Below are 6,239 nucleotides of genomic sequence, written 5' to 3'. Positions count from 1 at the left end.
CTCAATGACAGGGAGCTTGAAATTCCTACATGTTTCATTCAATGTCTGCAAAGTATAAAATTAAGACACTCTATCGACTGTAGCACACCTCAGCTCTTACAAAGTGATTCAAAAGTGTTTTATGTGGGAAGTGGGTGCGTTTTAACCTGCTCAGGTTGAGAGCCAAGAAACCTTAGAAGGGCCTGACCTCAGTCTCCATGGGAGGGAGGTTAGTCATACTCTCTCGGAGTCTTTCTAGAAATCTTTCTTGTAATCTTTCCAGAAACTGACCCAGTTTCCTGTCTGTTTCTGGAAAAGAAGAAAGGAACAGCCCTGGACAAAGGGAGGGAGGGAGGTGGGGTAAGGGCTCAAGCGGACTTACGACGAGACCAGGTGGTGCCCCCGATCCTTCCGAGGAGGAATGGCCCTCAGCCAAGCAGAAGGTGGAGGCCCCAACAGCTGGAATCACTCCTGGTCTGGGGAGTGGGAAGTCTGGGCCCATGGCTGATGGGCTCTTAAGCTCATGAAGATTAGACTAAAGGGAAAAGTGGACAGAGGACTGGGTCCCTCCAGCCTGGGACAGCAGGATGGACAGGACATTCAATGGGCAGGGATGGTGAGGTCAGCAGATTCCTGAGAGGAGCTTTGGGAGAATTATGGCTTTGACGTGGATGAGAAAACAGCCCACATCCAGGGTCTTCTTCCAGGGCCCTCCTGGACCAGCCTGACCAACCTTTCCATTGAGCAGATGGGCACATTAAGGCCAGAGAGAGGAGGGATCATAAAGCCACACAGGATCAGAATTGGGACCAGAACCCAGGGAAATCACTGCCCTTGCTCTAAGAGCTACAGATCTGTGGACTTTCAGAGAGAAGTATCCTCAGGGACCATGTGTCTGACCACCTGTCAAGGTACACATCAGGGTAGCCATCCTGGGCCTGTTTGCTTTGAAGCATTCCTCACCTTTCCCCTTGTTCTGATCTTTGATTATGAAAGAGAGACCAACCTTTTCAGGCTGCATTCCCCACACTTCTCTGTGACTTGGTTTAGCCTGTGGGAGAAGGTGGAGGGAGAAAAGAGAGACAACTTAGGCAATGTTTCCAGCTTTGGTTGTACCTCCTCTGTGGCCTCAGATCCCCCTGGACAGACGCAATGGTTCTAGCTTCTTCTGGATGACCCAAGTTTCAGTCAGTAATACTTTAGTGAGAATCAACTGAAGAGGTTCCTTAAGTACTGTATTCCCAGACAGCCTTCCACAGAAGCAGAGGGAAGCTGGCACAAAACTAGGGTGAGGAAGGCAGATCTCACCCTAGGGAAAAGAGGCTGAGGGAGTAGAGGATGGGTGTCACAGGCAAGCCCTTTGATCCTGGACAAGTGGACTCACCTCTCTGGACTTCAGAGTCCAACAGGAAAAAAGAAGAATTTAAAATAGAGGGGAAAAGAAGGTATTTCAAAAAGGAAGGTATTTAAAGTAGAGGGAATTGAATCTAGGAAATGCATTACACAGGTAATAGAAAAGTGGAGAGGCTATATAGAGAATGGAAAGGCAGCCCAGAGAGTAGCACCAGCAGGAAGCCCACCCCCCTCCCAGGCTAAAGGGACAAAGAAGGAGGGAGTGGTATACATGTGCCACCCCTGGAGATCCTCCTTCCCAGAGCCCAGCAGCCTGGTGGATTTCCCCCACCATGTTTCTCAGCTGGGTGTTTGCAGCAGCAACTTCCCCATTGAGCATACACTTCCCTTCCTGGGCTGCAGCTATGGGGCGCACAGCTGGAAAACCTACTGTTTCTTCTGCTGAGATTGTGCACTGAAGAGGCTGGGGTGTGTGCATTCCCCCTACAGTGTCCAGAGGGAGAGCTAGGCCCTGCTGGGCCCAAACACAAGGGATCTGGGAAGAGAACTGAGAACTGAGGCCCTACGGGCAAGTCCCTGAAAACCCGAGAAGTTGAAATCTCCACCCCACCATCTAGACTCCAAATAGCACCAGCCCCTCAGAGTCTTGAGGCCAATGCTCAATCAACCAAGTGACCTACAAATCTTTCTTAAATCAAAACCTCTTTTACCTAATCCCAAACATGTGAGGTGGGTATTACAATATTATATAACCCCATTTTACAGATGGGAAACTCGAGGCCCTAAAGGGTTAAGTCACTTGCCCAGGGTCCCTACAGTAAGACGGAGCTGTATTATTTTACATTTCTTCCCTCACAGCTCTGAGGTATAGATGTGGAGAACTGTTGGCATTCACCATTTCAACATTAAGTGTTTCAAGTGTTTCAGTGACCACAGAGCTTGGGGATTTTCTGTCATTTGCAGCATTACTGAGGCGTGAACTTGAACTCTGCATAGGTCAAGGCTGGTGGTGGGAGGGAGTCACTGATCTTGAAGCAGGCTGAGCTCTTCACCAGCACCCTGTGGGAAGGCATGGGAGCTATCAGGCTCTGGGGTCAGGTTACCCACCCCCGTTCTACAGTTGCCTGACCTTGAGCCAGTCTCTTTATCTTCTCAGCTGTAAGATGAGATACATAATCCTGACCTTGAAGAGTTCTTGTGAAGACTGTGGTCACACATGTAAAGGTGCCAGTGTTCCTGGCACACAGTAGGGGCTATTAGGACAATGATATTGGCCTTGCACGGCCTTGCAAATGACGGTATAATGCTGGGCTACATGGCAGGTCACGAGGCTTGAGTCAGTAGGAGCTCCTAGGGCAGGCAGGGTGTTCCCTGGGGACCAGGACAGCTAGTAGCTCCCATATCAGTGAGATGTGAAGGTCAGGCAGGCAGGAGGGCTGGGGTCCTCAGCGGCTGTGGCCTTTGGGGTCACAAAGACCTGGCTGTAATTGGAACTTCTGTCCCTTCCTGTTGGTATGACCTTGTGCAATTTACTTCAACAGGTCCTCCCTTTCCTCACCTATAAAATGGGAGTGACATCAGTGCCCATTTCCTAAGGTATGTTGAAGAGGTTAAATGCAATTATACACCTGAAGCGCCTGGTATGTGCCTGGTACGTGCTAAGTGCCTAACTAACATCAGGAGTTACTGTTATTTAACAGTAACTATTATTTTTGTGAGGGTTGGACCAGAGCTTCAGGGCATGAGTGGTGGGTGAGGGTTCCCGAAGGCCCCAGCATCTTCCCAATTTGGCCTTCCCTGAGAAAGGTTTCCTGTAGTCCCCACGGGAAGCAGGGTTTTCTCCATCACTTCCTGTCAGAATTGGATTAGGGGAGAGGCTGAGGCTTCATGACCTGTGACACTCTGACAGCTCCACCTGCCCCTACAAGGTCAATTAAGAAATAGGTCTGGACACCCAGGTATGAGGAGCTGGTTCTCCTAACCTGGCCTCAGCCCCGGCCACTCTGCAGAGGCCCTCCCTGACCGCCATTTTGAAGTACGCCTCCAGATCACATCACCTTGCCTTCCTGACTTCAAGGCACTTAACAGGACCTGGAATTATCTTAGCAACTTGGTTATTGGCTTACAGTCTACCTCTCCATACTGAGAGGAACGTTCTTTGAGGCAAGGTCCTTGTTTGTGTCTCAGTACCGAGTTTGGTGCCTAACACTTATAGGTACTCGGCAAACATGTGCTGAAAGAATCACCAGGGAGGCAGAAGGTGTATCTTTGTGAGACGTACAAGAACAATACTGGACAGAGATTCAGAAAGCCTGAGTTCCAAACCCATTTCTGCCCTCAGCAGTTGTGTGATCCTGGGTCTGAGTCTCCCCATAGGTATCCTGAAGTCTTTGGGGAGAGGAGCTCCAAGACTCTTCTAAGTTCCAACATTCTATGCCTCTGAGACGTCTCTGCTACCCTGTGACAATCAGAAGCCTCCTCAGCCACCAGGTAGCAGGAAGTCACCATGACAAATGCAACTCGGTCTATTTTGAAATATGTTCTTGCATTGGCTGTCTGGGCCATGAGTGACTAAGCCCAGAGAATTCTCCCTTCCCTTGGGGCTGTCTCTCACAGCACATGACTTACAGCACCCCTGGCACAGGAGCATGTGTACACACACATTCACACACACACAATCTCACACACACTCATGTGTGCACTCACACATGCAATCTGCACACACACACACTATTACACCTTTATGTACACACTCGTGTACATTTGCTCACATGCATACATCACACAATATAGGTGAACACTCGCAAATATATGTACTCATAGATTCTTAGATACACTCACACTCATACCCACTCTGACACAGATGCTTACTCACACATTCACACGTACACACTCGAATGAACACACTCATATATGCTTACACACTCATTTGCACACTGTCATACATGCACTCACTTGCACCACTCATGCTCACACATGGGTGCTACACAGTCTCTCATACACATGCTCACACACACTCATACAGGCATATACTCACACTCACACATAGTCACTCACACATTTATACCTGACACTCATACACATGTACACATTTATTGTCACTCATGCTCACTCATGCATAAACTCATTCAGTCACACACATATGCACACACTCACACACACATTCACACACACCCTTCTGTTGCACAAGCCCAACCCCCGCCTATCCAGCAGCTTGTCCCTCCAGAACCGCCCAGGGCTGGCCTCATCTGATGGCTGTTCCCTGCTGTCTTTTCCCTTTTGGTTCTATTTATTTTGCTTCGCCACGATGAGCATATTTGGAGAAGGATCTATTTTCACCCTATCTGGAAACATATTTCCCCTCAGCCATGAGCTCGGCACATCAGTGAGAAGGCTCCTGGCCGCTGTGACATGAGCTGGGAGGGCTGAAGCAAAGCCAGGATGGTGACGGGAGAGCCACAGAGGCCAGAGGGCTTCCTGGGATGGTCTAGTTGCTCAAGCCAGGGATGCTGTCTCTGAAGTCCTTTTTGGGTAACCCTGAACTCAGGGTGGCTGCTCCACATAAAGGTAGCTGGAGCTGAAGGATTCTGGCACCCCTCTTTGCTCCTTTCACCTGACCTAAGGATGCCCTGCTCCTATCACCTTTCTTTTCTATAAGGGAGTCAGTCCTTTATAGATCATCCTGTCCCTCTCAGTTTTCAGATGACAAAAAAAAAAAAAAATATGAATCATATTTGGTGAACGTTTCCTCTGCTCCAACCTGTATAAGGTCCTCTGTATGCATCATTACATTTCAGCTTTATAACCACCTCAAGACATTTTACTATTACTCTCCCATTTCACAGATAAGAGAACTGAGGTTCAGAGAGGTCAAGGAACATGCATAAGACACACAGCAGTTGGGGTAGGGCAGGGTCCTTCTGTCTCCCTGTTGCTCAAGCCCCAGCAGCCTCACTGTCTCCAGCACTCACCCTCCAAAGCTGCCTGGAGATGACTAGGGACTGTGTGGCTGGCCCTGGTTGGGGGGCAGGTTTAAATTGGGACTCTCTGAGGGTGCTTATCTAGGGGGTATCTGCCTGGTTGATGACCTGGGTGGCTGCCATGCCCAGTCAGCTTCTGGCTGCCAGATATTGATTCCAATTGTGTCAGGTGTGGCAGGGCAGCCAATAGGCAGGGCAGGCCCCTGAGAGGCTGCATTGTACAGACAGAGCCTCTGAATCCTGAGGCCCTTATTCAGTCTGTGCCTTGTCCCCTTTTGGAGCAGGGTCTCTTCCTTCACACACATGCTCCTGTGTAACAGCCCAGGGAGGCAGAGGAGGGCAAGCCTTCATGTCTCAAGCACAGTCCCTGGCTCTGTGTGCCAACTCCCCATCCCTCAGTATGTCAGTAGGTGCTCAGTAAATGTTGGCTAAAATAAAAGAATTTTTAAATGGGCAAAGGATTTGAATAGCCATGCCACCAAAAAGATATACAAATGGTCAATAAGCACATGAAAAGATGTTCAGCATCAGCATCATTAGTCATTAGGGAAATAAGTCAAAACCACAATGAGATATCATTTCATACCCACTAAGATGGTTATGATAAAACATATGGACAATGATTACTATTGGAGAGGATGTGGAGAAATTGGAACCCTCATACCATGCTGGTGGGAGTGCAAAATGGTGCAGCTACTGTGAAAACACTGGCAATTCCTCAAATGATTTACCAGAGAGTTACCACAAGACCCAGCCATCCCACTCTTAGGTACATACCCGAGAGAGTTGAAAACATACGTCCACACAAAAATCTGTACTCAAATGTTCTAGCAGCATTATTCATAGTGACCCAAAAAATGGAAACAACTCAAATGTCCATCAACCGATGAACACAATGTGGTAGACCCATAAAACGAAACACTCTTT

The sequence above is a fragment of the Rhinolophus sinicus genome, linkage group LG10 (genome assembly GCF_036562045.2).
Source record: "Rhinolophus sinicus isolate RSC01 linkage group LG10, ASM3656204v1, whole genome shotgun sequence".
NCBI lineage: Eukaryota > Metazoa > Chordata > Mammalia > Chiroptera > Rhinolophidae > Rhinolophus > Rhinolophus sinicus.
This window is presented reverse-complemented; position numbering follows the sequence as displayed.